Genomic DNA, 16,360 nt, shown 5'->3' on the forward strand with positions numbered 1-16,360 from the left:
GTCTTGCGTCATACCCCGCCTCCTCGTTTGCCCATTATCAGTTCATTTGTTTCACCTACCCTGCTTGTTAACCTGTTGATTTCCCTCACTATTTCAGTCTCCTCATGTGCACTGTCGTGCCAGTTTGTCTTGTTTCCTTGTCCTGTCGGTTCCTGTCTGTAGTGTCTCCTGTTCGGATCTGTTTTGCTCCAGCCCAGCCCGTCTATGTGTTAGTCGCCCTGGACTGTGTTCTCCCCTTGTGGAGGTTTTGTTTTCTGTTTGCTTTTCTGTTGTACTTTAGTTTGTTTAATACATAACCATTTCACCCTGCTTTTGAGTCCTACCCTCATTTTCCTTCAATCACATGGAGAGTGATCGTGACAGTACGAACTGGCCACCAAGGACTTAGCAGAGATGGGTATCTTCTTTTTCCTGTCTCCAAAACCCAGGTGGTTGATAGGCGAATGTCTAGCCCATCACAACTGGCTCTGTTCTCTCTATCAAGGGGGGAGGGACATGAGAGACTTTGCCAGCGAATTACTCCATGCTGCAGACGGGCTAGATTAAATGATGCCACTCTCAAGGGCCTTTTTAACACCTGCCTTGAGAGTCCCCTGGGTGCTTGGGAGATGGGAAGTCTGGCCACCTTGTCATTCGAGGGGTTTGTGAGCTACCTGTCCCATCGGGTGCTATGGATTACGGCCGACTATGGACAGCCCCCCAAGAGTGACGATGCCATCGTCTTCCTCTCGAGTGACGTAGGTGCCAGATCTCAGATGATTCCTAAATGGAGAAGGAGAAAGAAGAATGGCTCAGCTGGACTGTTTGTCTCTGAGCCCATCACTGGCCACCAGGAGATGTTTGTTCCTGCTGCCGTCCGGCACTTTATATCATGGAATTTGCTTCAGCGCCCCAAAATTTAGCTTTGGCAACCACCGAAACATTTTCAATACAGGGAAAACCCTGCAGTCAGGGATATGTAAATAGTCAGGGATATTTAATTAACATTTTTAAGGTCTGACCATAAATTCCTTCTGTCAAAAAATTCTGTAAGAAAGACTAGAGATTGTTAGAATAAATGTGTACAAAAGGATACTTATATAATTTGGCATGAGCCCCATCCTACGGTTCAGCACTCCAATGCTTGCTTGAACCGTCAGATCCTGCCGGAGGTGATGATGGCAGAGCAGTGGCGCTTACCCCCACCCAGGATGGGACCTAAACTGGTGGTGATGGAGTGTAGGGGGATGAAAACAACTTAAGTATGCAAACAATGAGAGGTAGCTTAGCAGGCTATAAAGCGGAGGCTGTATTGTGATTGGATGGAGACCTAATAGAATAAATTTTGAGATCTTCCTGCTAGAACTACACTTATGCTTGCATTTCTATCAGAAGCACTCAAGATTGTAGGAATAAATGCGAACGAAAGGATACTTATATCATTTGGCGTAAGCCACGTCTTACGGTTCAGCACTCCGAAGCTTGCTTGAACCATCAGATCCTGCCAGAGGCGATGACAGCAGGGGAGCCTATTTTAAACCTATGCCCCCAAAATAAAATAAAAACAAATGAATTGACTCAGGACAACAATCGGGTCTTTGGAAGGTGAAGAGCGAATCTAAAAGAAGAAATAAATATGAATGATGAACACATGGCCTGTGTATGACTGTACAACATGCTACTATTGTGCCATACAGCTTTGCCAAAGGAAGAACAATGTTGCGTATGAGCCCTACTATAAGGGCGACCTTGTAGTGTGATACCCTTTTCCGAAATATAAGTAACGTTTGATTATGAGCCCTCTGACGAGGTCAAATATTGTTTGTGCAATATCCTTTGAATTTGCCAACTGTGCATGAATTATGCAATATCTCTGGCATGGTTTGTGCATACCTTTGCAATAGGATAAGCCGTGCTTGTGTTTACTTATGAACCCTTATGATAAAGGGGGCATGGTTCATGTGATATCCTTGCTGGAGGATAGCCATGTTTGTGTATGAACATTAACTGTGCAATATCTTAGGATGAACAACGTTGCATTTAAGCCCTACGATAAGGGTGCCGTTGTTGTACAGTACCCTTTACTGAGGATGATTAACATTTGATATGAGCCATCCGACGAGGGTGGCCATTGTTTGTGCAATATCTTTGCCAAAGAATTAACAACATAATGTGAGGGCCCTACGATGAGGGCAACATTGTTGTGCAATACACTTTGCTAAATGATAAACAATGGCGAATGTTATTTGTGCAATATCTTTGCCAAAAGATGAACAGTGTAATGTAAGGGCCCTACAATGAGGGCTACGTTGTTGTGCAATACCCTTTGCTAAAAGATAAATAAATGAATAAATAATATAAAATGAAATATAGCTGCGAGCAGCAATGACGGGCCCAAGCACCATGGGTCCATTTCCACCCACTGGCTTTCGGAAAACAATGCAATGTGGACACAGCAACAACTCAACATTAATGTAAACTTGGACCCTAATCATACAATGAGTAATAGATATATGCCACCATTCCAGTTTGATTACAACTTCACAAAATTTTCCATCAGCAGTTTCTAAACAATTTAAGCAATTTGGGTTTATGTAAGAGCAATTCAGGTTAACATAAAAGGGATATTTCAAAGTCTTTTAAAAGTGACACACTTCCTTCCGCCAGTTGGTGGTGCTATGACCATAACCCACAATAGCCAAATCCCACAATAGCCACATCAATGTAATCAGCCTGCAAGGACAAACATTTGGCTCAATTTTTTTGACATTATTTTATCGCTTCGCCATGGCAACACTGTTTGATATATCAAAAATCCCTTTGCAATTTAGCATCATCAATGTCTTGGCATGATGTTGCCCACATTTGATACCTGTAACATGAAATCCCTCTGAGGAGTATATCAAATTCCACAGCATGCATTTTTCAAACAATCCAAAATGGCCAACTTCCTTTTGGGCAGAGCTTATGACTGTCAGCACGAAGGTTGTCTGGTTTGATGAGATCTATATGTGTAAAATGTTTGGTAACTGTAGCTCAAAAGGGATGTGCTACAGAGCCCCCCGAACAAGCCCATGTTCTAGGTGGTCCTGCAGCGCCATAATGGCCAGCCCTAATGGCCAGCAACTCTAATGTGTGTGCAAATTTTCAAGAGTTTTCACGCATGTTATGTACTCCAAAAGTACCGAAACCTTGAAAAGAAGCATAATAATAATAATCTTTAGAAGAACAATAGGGCTCTGCACTTTCAGTGCTCTGGCCCTAATAATAATAATCTTTAGAAGAACAATAGGGCTTCGCGCTTTCAGTGTTTGGGACCTAATAAATAAAAGTATATTCTCAGTATCAACAGTACTGGCAAGCATGATAGCAGAATGTGAGGAGGGGGAGAAGGAGATTTGGAGTTGCAAAGTCAGGGCTCCTTTCAGCTGCTGAGAAGCATGACATGAATATGAAAGTTTATTAATAGGAAATTCTGTAGGAATGGAAAATGCCTGAATGGTTATGTTACTATGAATTCTTAGATGACTGAGGGGAAGGGACTAATAATGGGCAGCAACATCTCCTCATCACTGACCCTCAACACTGGAGCCCCCACAGGGCTGTGTTCTCAGCCCACTCCTGTATTCCTTGTACACATAACTGTGTGGCAACACATAGCTCCAATGCCATCATTAAGTTTGCTGATGACACGACGATGGTAGGTCTGATCACTGACAATGATGAAACAGCCTACAGAGAGGAGGTGCACACTGGTGTCAGGAGCACAACCTCTCCCTCAACGTCAGCAAGACAAAGGAGGTTGTGGTGGACTTCAGCAGAAAAGACAGAGAACACAGTCCCATCACCATAAATGGAGCACCAGTGGAGAGAGTCAGCAGCTTCAAGTTTGTCGGTGTCCACATCACTGAGGAACTCACATGGTCCGTCCACACTGAGGCTGTTGTGAAGAAGGCTCATCAGCGCCTCTTCTTCCTGAGACGGCTGAGGAAGTTTGGAATGAACTGCAACATCTTCACAAGGTTCTACACCAGCAATGTAGAGAGCATCCTGACTGGCTGCATCACCGCCTGGTATGGCAATAGCACTGCCCACAACCACAAAGCCCTGCAAAGGGTGGTGCGAACTGCCAGACACATCATTGTGAGCTTCCCTCCCTCCAGGACATATATACCAAGTGGTGTGTGAAAAAAGCTCGGAGAATCATCAGAGACTCCAGCCACCCGAGCCATGGGCTGTTCTCACTGCTACCATCAGGTAGGCAGTATCGCAGCATCAGGACACGCACCAGCCGACTTCATGACAGCTTTTTCCCCCCAAGCAATCAGACTTTTGAACTCTTGATCTCTCACGATCAATATACATCAGCACTGCACTTTATTAATCTTATTATCTCACACTGGCCTGTCATAAATTATATTCTCTCATAACAACACACTGGCAACTGACTATCAACCAACAGCCTGAATGTCAATACAGTATAATACAACCTACTGTATATTTTATATATACTGTTTTTATTGTATAATGTGTATTCTATATTGTGTGTATTGTATTCTGTACAATATTTTATATTGTGTGTATTCTATACTGTACATTGTATATTATTATTTGTATATTGTGTTGTGTGTAATTATGTGTATATTAGATATGTAAATTGTGTTGTGTAAATCTGATGTTTATTGTAAATTGGTATATGTCTTATCACTGTCATGACTACTATGTTGCTCGGAACTGCACCCAAGACTTTCACCCACTATTGCACTTGTGTATATGGTTGTGTGACAATAAAAGTGATTTGATTTGATTTTAATAAATAATGATGTGATGTTTGATGCCGAAGCTTCTGTTGAAGCCTGTGTTAAACATTTCTTCTTTGCCGTTGTGACAGTCGATAATTCGTGACAGATTAGGAAAGTAAATGTTAGACTACAGTATGTTTTACAAGAGGTGATGCAAAGTGAACAATTTACTCCACAAATCTCATGTTTTTGTTACTAAAAGTTTTTATTGATTCCATATAACATATATATATATATATATATAAATAATAAAAAATAAAAAAAACTGAATATTTGGAATCACATTATATTATTTACAACCATTCCTCCCGAACATTAAACACCCCACCCCACCACCCAACACAAACAGATACACCAGTGGTCAAATACAATTGACAAAGAGACACAAACAATAAAACAGAAGAAAATATTTAGAAATACATTTAAAAAAAGTATATGTTCAAAAACAAAAAGGCTACAACATACACATTTAAAACAACACGTCTTCCTCCACTGCCCCTCCCCGAGAGCCCTCCAAAAAGGCCAAATAGCTGCCCCACCTCCTGATGAACATATCCATGTTGCCTAGCCTTCTATATGACAACTGTTCCCAAGCTGCCACCCTGCCCATCTCCTTGCACCACTCACGAAAGGAGGGGGCTCCAGCTGACTTCCATCCTCTAAGGATAACCTGTCTGCACACTGGCCAGGATCCAATTTTTCATGTACTTATCTCCTACATCAATGACTGCCCCGTCACCCAAAATCCAGTGCCTGGGGCAAAAGGAGATCCGAGTACCCAATACGTCGCCCATAAAATTCTGGACCCTCAACCAGAACTCCTGTATCATACGACACCCCCAAAAAACATGGGTTGTGTCTCCATCTTCTGAATGGCATTGCCAGCAGGTGGGTGTGTCCTTAAGACCAAGCCTATACAATTTAGAAGGGGTCCAATAAAATCAATGTAGAATCTTAAATTACATAAGGCGCACCCTTGAATCTCTAGTTGCAGACTTGACGTTTTTAAGAATCCTAGCCCACACTCCCTCCTCCAAAAACAAGTTTAAATCTTCCTCCCATGATCTTTTGATGGAATTTAAAGCTCCGTCCCCCAGACTCTGAATTAGCAGGGAGTAATACACTGATGCCTCATGACCTTTTCCAAAAGCGATAATCACCACTCCCAGAGTATCTGCCGCACTAGGTGGGTGCGTGCCACTCCCAAAAACAGTGCAGAGTAGGTGGCACAGCTGTAAATACTTATAAAATTAAGATCTGGGAATCCCAAAATTTTGAACCAAATTTTCAAAAGGTCTCAATACTCCACTCTCATATAGGTCACCGAGTGTATTAACCCCCCTCACAATCTAATCTGACCAACAGAAAGGGGACTCACAAAACTCATGTTAAATTTATTACCCACTGTTGGTTAGAGTAGACTTTAAAAAAAAAAAAAAAAAAAAACACAAATATATTGATAGCCTATTAATAATAATATATGTAGGTTTTAGACATAGGCTATTTATATCGTACAAGAGTAAAAACTCTTCTTCTGACAGTTATTTAACACTGCAAGCACCTCTTCTCTTGCTGTTTTAAATGATTTTTTATTTTTTTTATTTTTTTTTTGTGGATGCCTGATAGAATGAATCCTGAGATCTTCCTGACAGAACTACGCTTACGCTTATATTGACCTCACCCCTCAACTAACAAATAGATTTTGATCAACTTTTAAAGTAAAAAACATACAATGCAGGGTTATTGTTTTTGAAAACTGAGGAAGAACATTTAGATCTGTTAAAGTCTATTTTTGACAATACCAACCCACATAAGAAAACAATAGCAATCCAATTCAGAACTGTCTTTTAACATAAAATTAGCCCTTAGTATGCTCCCATTAAATGAGGGAACAATTTGTGATGGACCCAGATACTTGTGCAGATAATCATTTGTAAACAGAAAACAAACATATTTGATGATGTTAGGGATTCAGAACGCTGACACACATCTGTATATACACTACCGTTCAAAAATTTGGGGTCACTTGCCTGAAATGTTTCTCATGATCTTAAAAACCTTTGATCTGAAAGCGTATGCTTAAATGTTTGAAATGAGTTTTGTAGAAAAAAATATAATTGTGCCAACATATTAATTTAATTTCAAAAGTTTTTGAAATGGATGACTTGGACCAAATAATAAAGAAAAGCAGCCAATAAATGCCCAACATAGATGGGAACTCCTTAAATACTGTTTAAAAAGCATCCCAGGGTGATACCTCAAGAAGTTGGTTGAGAAAATGTTTTATACTTAGTCAGGTATGCTGATTCACAGTAACTAACATAATGTTAATCTGTAATTAGGTAAACTACAATAATACATGAAATGAATGCTAGACAATGTTCAAGATAATGCAAAAAGCTCCATTCATTAGTGTAACGTAACTTGGTTATACAGCAAATATATACATTCCATTATTATAAAACAATAGTGCATCAATATATCAAAATGACAGTTGTGATGGAATCGCATCAATACTGAATTGTGTCAACATATTTATAATGTACAGTCTATTTTATAAACAGCTACTGTCATCATCCACCAAATTTAGCTAACAGCTATTGATAAAGCTGGCTAGCTAGCTAATGCCGACATAGGCTATCATATAAATGCAATCAATGTATCATGCAAAGAAAAGTGATTACTTCAAACTACAGTCTCACATAGTCAGACCTATATCCACTTTATTTTAGCCCTGTTCCAGCACTGGAGAGTCAAATATAATATACAGTCTCAAAGTTTGTAGTAAAACAATCATAACAGTGTAATTTTAATTATGCTACCTCATCTGTCAGCATGATGCCGGTGAATCACGTTCAGTCTCTTTGTTTTTGTCATGCTCGCTCGCATCCCTATAGAGTGTGTGCGCATGCGCGATCACGAGCAACAGGCTGCAGTTCACTTAACGGCCACAGGTGTCATTAATAACAAGGGTTTCTGAATCTTACATACTGCACCTTTAAATGTGCTCACCTAAAAGTTGCTGGTTCATATTTTGGAGAGCAGTGTAACTGAACTATGCCCAGACAAGCCTAAACGTGCATGCTCCTGTCCAGAAATCAATTACGGATCTTTTCTGAAAACCGCTGATGCTGTTGCACATGCAGCTGAGTGTTATTAAACTCACTGCTGAGTTTTGCGCAGAGTGTGCTCAGATGTTTAGATGCGATTTTATCAAAATCAGTCAAACTATCAGATAAAAGTGATTGGTGGGCCGTATCGAATCACCCACTGACTTGCATCAAATAAAGAAATTACATTGTACAGGGAGACTCTGAGAAGAGTTGGTGCGCAAGAAAAACTGCCGGTAATCTGTAGACTAACTTATAGAAGGGCAGGTACTGCATAGAGGTGAGTACCTGCCAACTTCAAGCACTGCATTCGATTCCAGTGGTTAAATCCATGTCATCAGCAGAGGTGGGTAGAGTAGCCAAAAACTGTACTCAAGTAAAAGTACAATTACTTAAATACTCAAGTAGAAGTAAAAGTGCCAACATAAATAATTACTTGAGTAAGAGTAAGAAAGTATCCAATTAAAAGAGTACTCAAGTAGTGAGTAACTCGTTACTTTCACAAATGACATAATGGATTTTAACTCCCTACATTCCATTACATAATACACATTCAACATGTATTTTAAAATTATTATTATTATTTATATTTCTCCCCAATTTGGAATGCCCAATTCCCAATGCGTTCTAAGTCCTCGTGGTGGCGTAGTGACTCGCCTCAATCCAGGTGGCAGAGGATGAATCGCAGTTGCCTCCGCGTCTGAGACAGTCAATCCGTGCATCTTATCACGTGGCTTGATGAGTGCATTACCTCAGAGGCATAGCGTGTGTGGGAGGCTTCACACAATTCTCTGCAGCATCCACGCACAACTCACCACGTGCCCCACCGAGAGCGAAAACCATATTATAGCGACCACAAGGGGGTTACCCCATGTGACTCTACCCTCCCTAGCAACCAGGCAAATTTGGTTGCTTAGGAGACCTGGCTGAGTCACTCAGCACGCCCTGGATTCGAACTTGCAACTCCAGGGGTGGTAGTCAACGTCTTTACTCGCTGAGCTACCCAGGCCCCCCAGAATTATTATTATTAATGGAAATTCTGTCATCATTCACCATCATGTTGTTCCAAACCCGTATGACTTTCTTTCTTTCATGCAACACAATAAGTAAATGGGAAAACAGAACAGACACACGCAAAAACACGTTTGGTGTGAACAGCCCCTAACTCCTCCGTTCGCGCGTCTGTGAGTGAGAGCACGAAACAAGCTCGGTAGGCCTGTTTATTTTTTCCTTCATACAAACCCGAACCCGAAGTCCTACTTGAAAAAACTGACCCGAACCCGGCCCGAAACCCGTCGGATTCTCGGGTCCCGTCGGGCCCGGGTCGGGTTATAGACATCTAAATCTGCCTAATAAATGTTATACCATGCTCCCCGTGATTATTATTATTTTTTTGCAAAAAACAAAAAACAAAACACCACCACCACCAAAGCGTTCAATTCTGGTAACTTTAAGATAAGAATTTACTTTATTTTCTCGAGTATGAGTAGCATTCATGTAACTATTGTCTTTTCTTCCAGTATCCGTTCAGACAGACGTGTTCTCGTGCTACAAAAGCAAAGCACCACAACGAATAGAGCAGAATGCAGGTCTTTATCAGTTGAGCTCACTGAAAGAACCGGCTCAAAAGAATTATTCATTCACAAATTGGGCATTGTTAGTTCTTTCAAACAGTAAACAGAAATACGGGACACATTTCATGATGGATGAAATATTCTGGGAGTAAATGTTTCTAATGTCATTTGGAGCGCTCATGGTATGGACATGTACGGCCGTACAGCTGCAGGCACCACTGGATGTTAGTTCTGGGCAGCAGGTGATTTCTCTTTCCCTCATTCGTGCTGTTCAGAATGTCGGCGTTGTCAAGACGTTTCAAATGATGGCTGAACTGCTCCATGGTACATTTTAATAGCAAATTCTAATGTAAACTTCAAATGGGTCACATGCGCAAGCATGTGAGCCACTCTGCGTTTGTCACAAAAGCTTGCAATTTAAGTAGCGTCCGGTTGACACGCACGTACTGATCCTGCCACTGGAGCCCGGGTATCGTGGGAAGCCCAGTTGACGTGCGCGCACGGATAGCAGAGCACAATTTCACTTCAAAGACCCTGCACACATCAGTGTCCCACATGAAAAGCGTATATAGCGCTCATAAAGTGAAATTAATGTAATAAGGTTGCTTCATCGCCCGATGGAAATGTGTACGGACATGGCTGACATGAGAGTATTAAAATAAAGGTGCATCTTAAAAAAAATTCCTATATCGACATTTACGCGTTGTATCAATAACATTGGATCGTTGGTTATTGGATCGATGTAACGATCCAGATCGATGGATCGTTACACCCCATCACTTAGTTAGAAGAGCTTGATGCTGCAGCAGTGATGGACTCAGCTTGAGTGACAGTCTGTGTCAGCACATGCAGCTGTATGAACTTCCGCTGTTGTAAAAATCACATTCAATAATCTCTCAATAAATTACACATTAATTAAAATTAAACCCAGTAATGTAATGACAGGAACGCCGCCCATTGTAATGAAGTAAAAGTACAAAAATGTCATTAGAAATTTACTTTAAACCTACTCTAGTGGTAATTTTTTTTCCAAAAAGTTACTCAAGTACATGTAACATAGTAAATGTAGCACGTTACTACCCACCTCTGGTCGTCAGAATCTATATTCGGCGCATATCTTGGCATTACATTGGATAAACATCTCAACTTCAGTCAGCACACTCTAGGTATTTACAAGTGCTGTCAACAGAGACTTACAGTTTTTCGTAAACTTAAACATCTGTCTGTACAGCCTAGTCTTCTTCTTCTTCTGTATCGAAGTATTACTGAGTCGTGGAGTGGGAATAAAGGGTGTAGTGCTGAACATGATTTATTCCCGCTCTAGAGAGAAATATTTCTCTTTACATACACATTTGGTAGCATTGCCTTTAAATTGTTTAACTTGGGTCAAAAGTTTTGGGTAGCCTTCCACAAGCTTCGCACAATAAGTCGCTGAAATTTTGGCCCATTCCTCCAGGCAGAACTGGTGTAACTGTGTCAGGTTTGTTGGCCTCCTTGCTTGCTCATGCTTTTTCAGTTCTGCCCACAAATTTTCTATCGGATAGAGGTCAGACCTTTTTGATGCTCACTCAATACCTTGACTTTGTTGTACTTAAGCCATTTTGCCACAACTTTGGAGGTATCCTTGGGGTCATTGTCCATTTGGAAGACCCATTTGCAATTGAGCTTTACCTTTATGCTGCCACCCCCATGCTTCACGGTTGGGATGATGTTCTTCGGCTTGCAAGCCTCACCCTTTTTCCTCCAAACATAACGATGGTCATTATGGCAAACAGTTCAATTTTTGTTTCATCAGACCAGAGGACATTTCTCCAAAAAGTAAGATCTTTGTCCCCATGTGCACTTGCAAACTGTAGTCTGGATTTTTTATGGCAGTTTTGGAGCAGTGGCTTCTTCCTTGCTGAGCAGCCTTTCAGGTTATGTCGAAATAGTACTCATTTTACTGTGGATATAGATACTTGTCTACCTGTTTCCTCCAGCATCTTCACAAGGTCCTTTGCTGTTGTTCTGGGATTGAATTGCACTTTTCACACCAACCTACATTCATCTCTAGGAAATAGGATGCGTCTCCTTCCTGAGTGGTATGATGGCTGCATGGTCCCATGGTGTTTATACTTGCGTACTATTGTTTGTACAATAGTGGTACCTTCAGGCATTTGGAAATTGCTCCCAAGGATGAACCAGACTTGTGGAGGTCCACAAATTTTTTTTTCCTGAGGTCTTGGCTGATTTCTTTTGATTTTCCCATGATGTCAAGCATAGAGGCACTGAGTTTGAAGGTAGGCCTTAAAATACAACCACAGGTACACCTACAATTGACTCCAATTAGCCTATCAGAAGCTAATTGCCTAAAGGCTTGACATCATTTTCTGGAATTTTCCAAGCTGCTTAAAGGCACAGTTAACTTAGTGTATGTAAACTTCTGACCCACTGAAATTGTGATATAGGCAATTAAAAGTGAAACAATCTGCCTGTAAACAATTGTTGGAAAAATTACTTGTCACGCAAAAAGCAGATGTCCTAAACTACTTTCAAAAACTATAGTTTGCTAATATTAAATATGTGGAGTGGTTAAAAAATGAGTTAATGACTTCAACCTAAGTGTATGTAAACTTCTGACTTCAACTGTATATATACCAAGAAAGTTGTTCCTTGTGCTGAAATGGTGCTTGTTTAACAAAACCAGAGTACATTATTTCCACGGTTGTTGTTCTTACATCATATACTTGGGTCACATGACAATACCCACATCCCTGGATGAGGTATATCCAAAATCTATTCATACTGTGAGGGACTCGACATGGAGGTGAAGGTAAAATCCAAATGCAGGAGGTTTATTTACAATCAGCATACAAATCAAAACACAAGGCAGAGATGTAGTCGGGAAGCAGGCAAAGTAGTTGTTAACAGGTAATCAGTCCAACCAGGCAAACAGAGTAAAACAGTAATCCAAAATCGGTAATCCAGTAAAGCAGGCACAATGGTCATAACAAGTAGGCAATGAAACAGACAATGAGAATAAAGCTTGGTAAGGCAGTAAAACTGGCAATACTTTGCAAGGTCACAATGGCAAGGCATGGCTATTTATATGATACAAACAGGAAGTCACCATATAAGAAATGGTTCAGTGTCAGTATTTAGGAGAGGGCTCCCTCTGGCGGTCGGCTGAAGGGATACCAGCCTACGTCCATACAGAACCTCCCCCCCACAAACAACTCCCGGTGTTGTTCTTCTTGGTCGTCCCCTTGGTCTTGGTGCAGGACGATTCAGGTGCGTTTGGAAGTCTTGGATCAGGGATGGATCCAGTATGTCCTTGATCTCTCCTCTGGTCCATAACCTTCCCAGTCCACCAGGTACTGCATCTGGCCCCCCTCGATGACGTGAGTCTATGATCTCTCTGACCATGTAAGGAGGTGATCCGTCGATCTCCAATGGAGGGGGCAGCTCAGGATCCATGGTTCCGAGGCCAGATGTCGGGTGGACAGGTTTCAACAATGACACATGAATGGAAGGAGAGATGCGGTAGTTAGGAGGTAGCTCCAGTCGGTAAGTTACATTATTGATTTGTCTGACAATTCCGAACGGACCAACATACCTGGGGCTGAGCTTCTTGCAGGGTAGCCGCAACTTGAGGTCCCGTGTAGACAGCCAGACTCTCTGGCCAGGTTGATAGCCGGGGTGAGGACACGTCGATCAGCTTGTATCTGTTGGGCCCGGACAGCCTACTGCAATCTTACGTGCACACTGTCCCACACTTGCTCGCTCTGCCTGATCCAATCATCCACCGCTGGCACCATAGAGGGTTGACCCGACCAAAGGAACATAGGAGGTTGGTAGCCCAGCACACATTGGAAGGGAGTGAGTCAGTAGATGAGTGCGTGAGGGATTTCTGGACGTATACAGCCCATGGGAGGAAGTCACTCCACCTGTTGTTCTCGACTGCAGTAAGCTCTGAGATACCTGCCGATTTCCTGGTTTAGCCTCTCCACCTGTCCATTAGCCTGAGGATTATAACCAGACGTGAGGCTAATGTTGATGTCTAGCTTTTTACAGAAAGCCTGCCAGACTCTGGAAGTGAACTGTGGTCCCTGGTCTGACACTGTCTTCTGGTAGACCATAGTTCCTGAAAACTTGGTGGAAAAGAGAGTTAGCAGTTTCCATGGCAGTGGGTAGACCTTTCAAGGGGATTAGTCTGCATGACTTAGAGAAACGGTCAATGATAACAAAGATGGTGGTATATTCATTGGAGTTTGACAGATCGGTGATGAATTTGACGGACAGGTGGGACCATGGTCTCTGAGGGATAGGCAGTGACTGTAGCAGGACGGCTGGCAGTTCTCTAGGGGTTTTAGACTGTGCACACACTTGACATGCCTTAACATAAGCAGTGACATCATTATTGATTGAGGGCCACCAAAATGAGTTACGTACCAGGCTTATAGTCCTCTGGATGCCAGGGTGTCCAGTGCTGAAGGAGGTAAGAATCCATTGGATTGTTCTTTGGCATAGAGTGCGTAGTACATACTGTTTTTTAGGAGGGAATTCAGGTGGTGCAGGGTCTGTTTGTTGGGCTTATTGGATTTCTTCCATGATGTCCCAGCTTATGGGTGCGATGACAACAGAAGGTGGTAATATGGATTCGTTTTGAGGTATGTTGTGAAGGCGATCGTGATGACGGGAAAAAGCATCAGCTTTGCAGTTCTTGCTGCCAGGGCGGTAGGTGACTGTGAATTGGAACCTTGTGAAGAAGAGTGACCATCAGGCTTGTCGTGGATTGAGACGTTTTGCTCCCTTGATGTATTCGAGGTTCTTATGGTCGGTGATTACTTGGAATGGATGGACAGAACCTTCAAGTCAGTGGCGCCACTCTTCTAGCACAGCCTTCATGGAGAGTAGCTCTTAATTTCCAACATAATAGTTCCTTTTAGCCGAGTTCAGTTTACGGGAAAAGAAAGCACAAGAATAAAGTTTTCCAGGATTACCGTGGCGTTGAGAGAGAACCGCCCCTATGCCGCAGTCTGAGGCATCCACTTCCACAATGAACGGTTGGTTAGGATCTTGGTGCTTGAGAATGGGGGCGGTTGTGAAACTTGTCTTGAGGGTGTCGAAGGCTTTTTGAGCAGAGTCACTCCATGGTAGCTTGGATGGTTTTCCTTTGAGAAATGATATTAAAGGGGCAGAGATGAGACTGTAGTTGCGGATAAATCTCCTGTAGAAATTTGCAAAACCCAGGAAATGTTGTAGCTCCTTAACAGTGTTGGGTCTTGACCACTCTGTGACTGCCTTGATCTTAGAGTCTTCCATCTCAACACCTCTATGACTGATGATATACCCCAAGAATGTTGTATGGGTAGCGTGGAACTCACACTTTTCTGCTTTCACGTAGAGTTGGTGCTTCAGAAGGCAGGAGAGGACCATTTTAATGTCTTTGATGTGTTGTGCTTTATCTTGGGAGTATGAGGATGTCGTCAATGTAGGTGATGACACATCTGTTGAGGAGGTCTCTGAAGATCTCATTGATGAATGACTGGAACACAGCTGGTGCGTTGGCCAGGCCATAAGGCATCACCTGGTATTCATAGTGCCCCCTAATGGTGATAAATGTGGTTTTCCACTTGTCAACCTCTCTAATACAAATCAGGTTGCAAGCACTCCTCAAATCCAGTTTTGTGTAGATGCGTGCTTCACATAGTTGTTCTAGGGCAGATGGCACAAGAGGGAGTGGGTACCTGTACTTGATTGTCACCGTGTTCAATGCCCGGTAGTCAATGCATGGACGGAGAAGAAGCCTGCTGCAGCTGGTGAGGTGGAAGGACAAATGAAACCTGAAGCTAAAGCCTCCCGACGTAAGTCTCCATGGCCATGGTTTCAGGTCTTGACAATGGATAGGCTTTGCTCCTAGGTGGTGCTATGTTGGGAAGTAACTCAACAGCGCAGTCCCACAATCCAACCCGTAGTGTCACTATAACAGTTTGGTGAGTGATACCTGTGCCTATAGGTGCATTATTTACAGCAGTAATGTTAATGGTGGGTATACAAGGTACTGTAGGGATGTGGAGCTCTCGTACTAGACCTTGGTGAATTAAATTCACAGCAGCCCCTGAGTTGACGAGTGCAGAAACAGATTTCAGTCTGTCATCAAAGGAGAGCTCAGTGGGAAGAGAGAAACTGTGGTTTGTTGGAGATGAAATGTTTATGGTACTCACAATAGTTCTGGAGTCTTGATATTTCTTGCCTTTGTGAGGGCATGTGGAGTTTCGATGATTCCCTTCACCACAGTAATAACACAGTTGCTCCCAATGACGACGATCGCATTCTCCATCAGAAACTCTGGTATAGGTGATCTGCATCGGTTCAGGAGCTTCGGGCATGCCTGGACTTGACTATGAACTGATGGCCGTGACTTGGAGCTAATCTTTGAGCATGGTGAATTGCTTAGTAAATTATCAATCCTTACTGCCAATGAAATTAATTCAGTGAGAGTTGAATCCTCACCCTTACATGCGAGTTCAGCCTGCAGATTGTAGTTCAGTCCCTCTCTGAACACAGTCTTGAGTGCAATTTCATTCCATCCACTTTGGGCTGCTAATGTCCTGAAGTGTATGGCAAAGTCAGCTGCAGAAAATGAAGCCTGGTGTACATGAAGCCGCTGAACAGAGACATCTTTACCTCCCTCTGGGTATTCAAACACTTCATGGATCGTGGAAGCGGAGTAATCAAATGATGTTTGAAGCCGATTATCACTCTCCCAAACAGCTGAGGCCCAGTCTAGTGCTTTAACGTTAAGTAACGTCATCATAACTGCACACTTCTTGGACTCCTGACTGAAAGACTCTTGTTGATTGGAGAAATACACTTTACATTGACGTAAAAATTCTCTGGCGAGCCATCAATT

This window comes from Myxocyprinus asiaticus, chromosome 36 (assembly GCF_019703515.2).
Source record: "Myxocyprinus asiaticus isolate MX2 ecotype Aquarium Trade chromosome 36, UBuf_Myxa_2, whole genome shotgun sequence".
NCBI lineage: Eukaryota > Metazoa > Chordata > Actinopteri > Cypriniformes > Catostomidae > Myxocyprinus > Myxocyprinus asiaticus.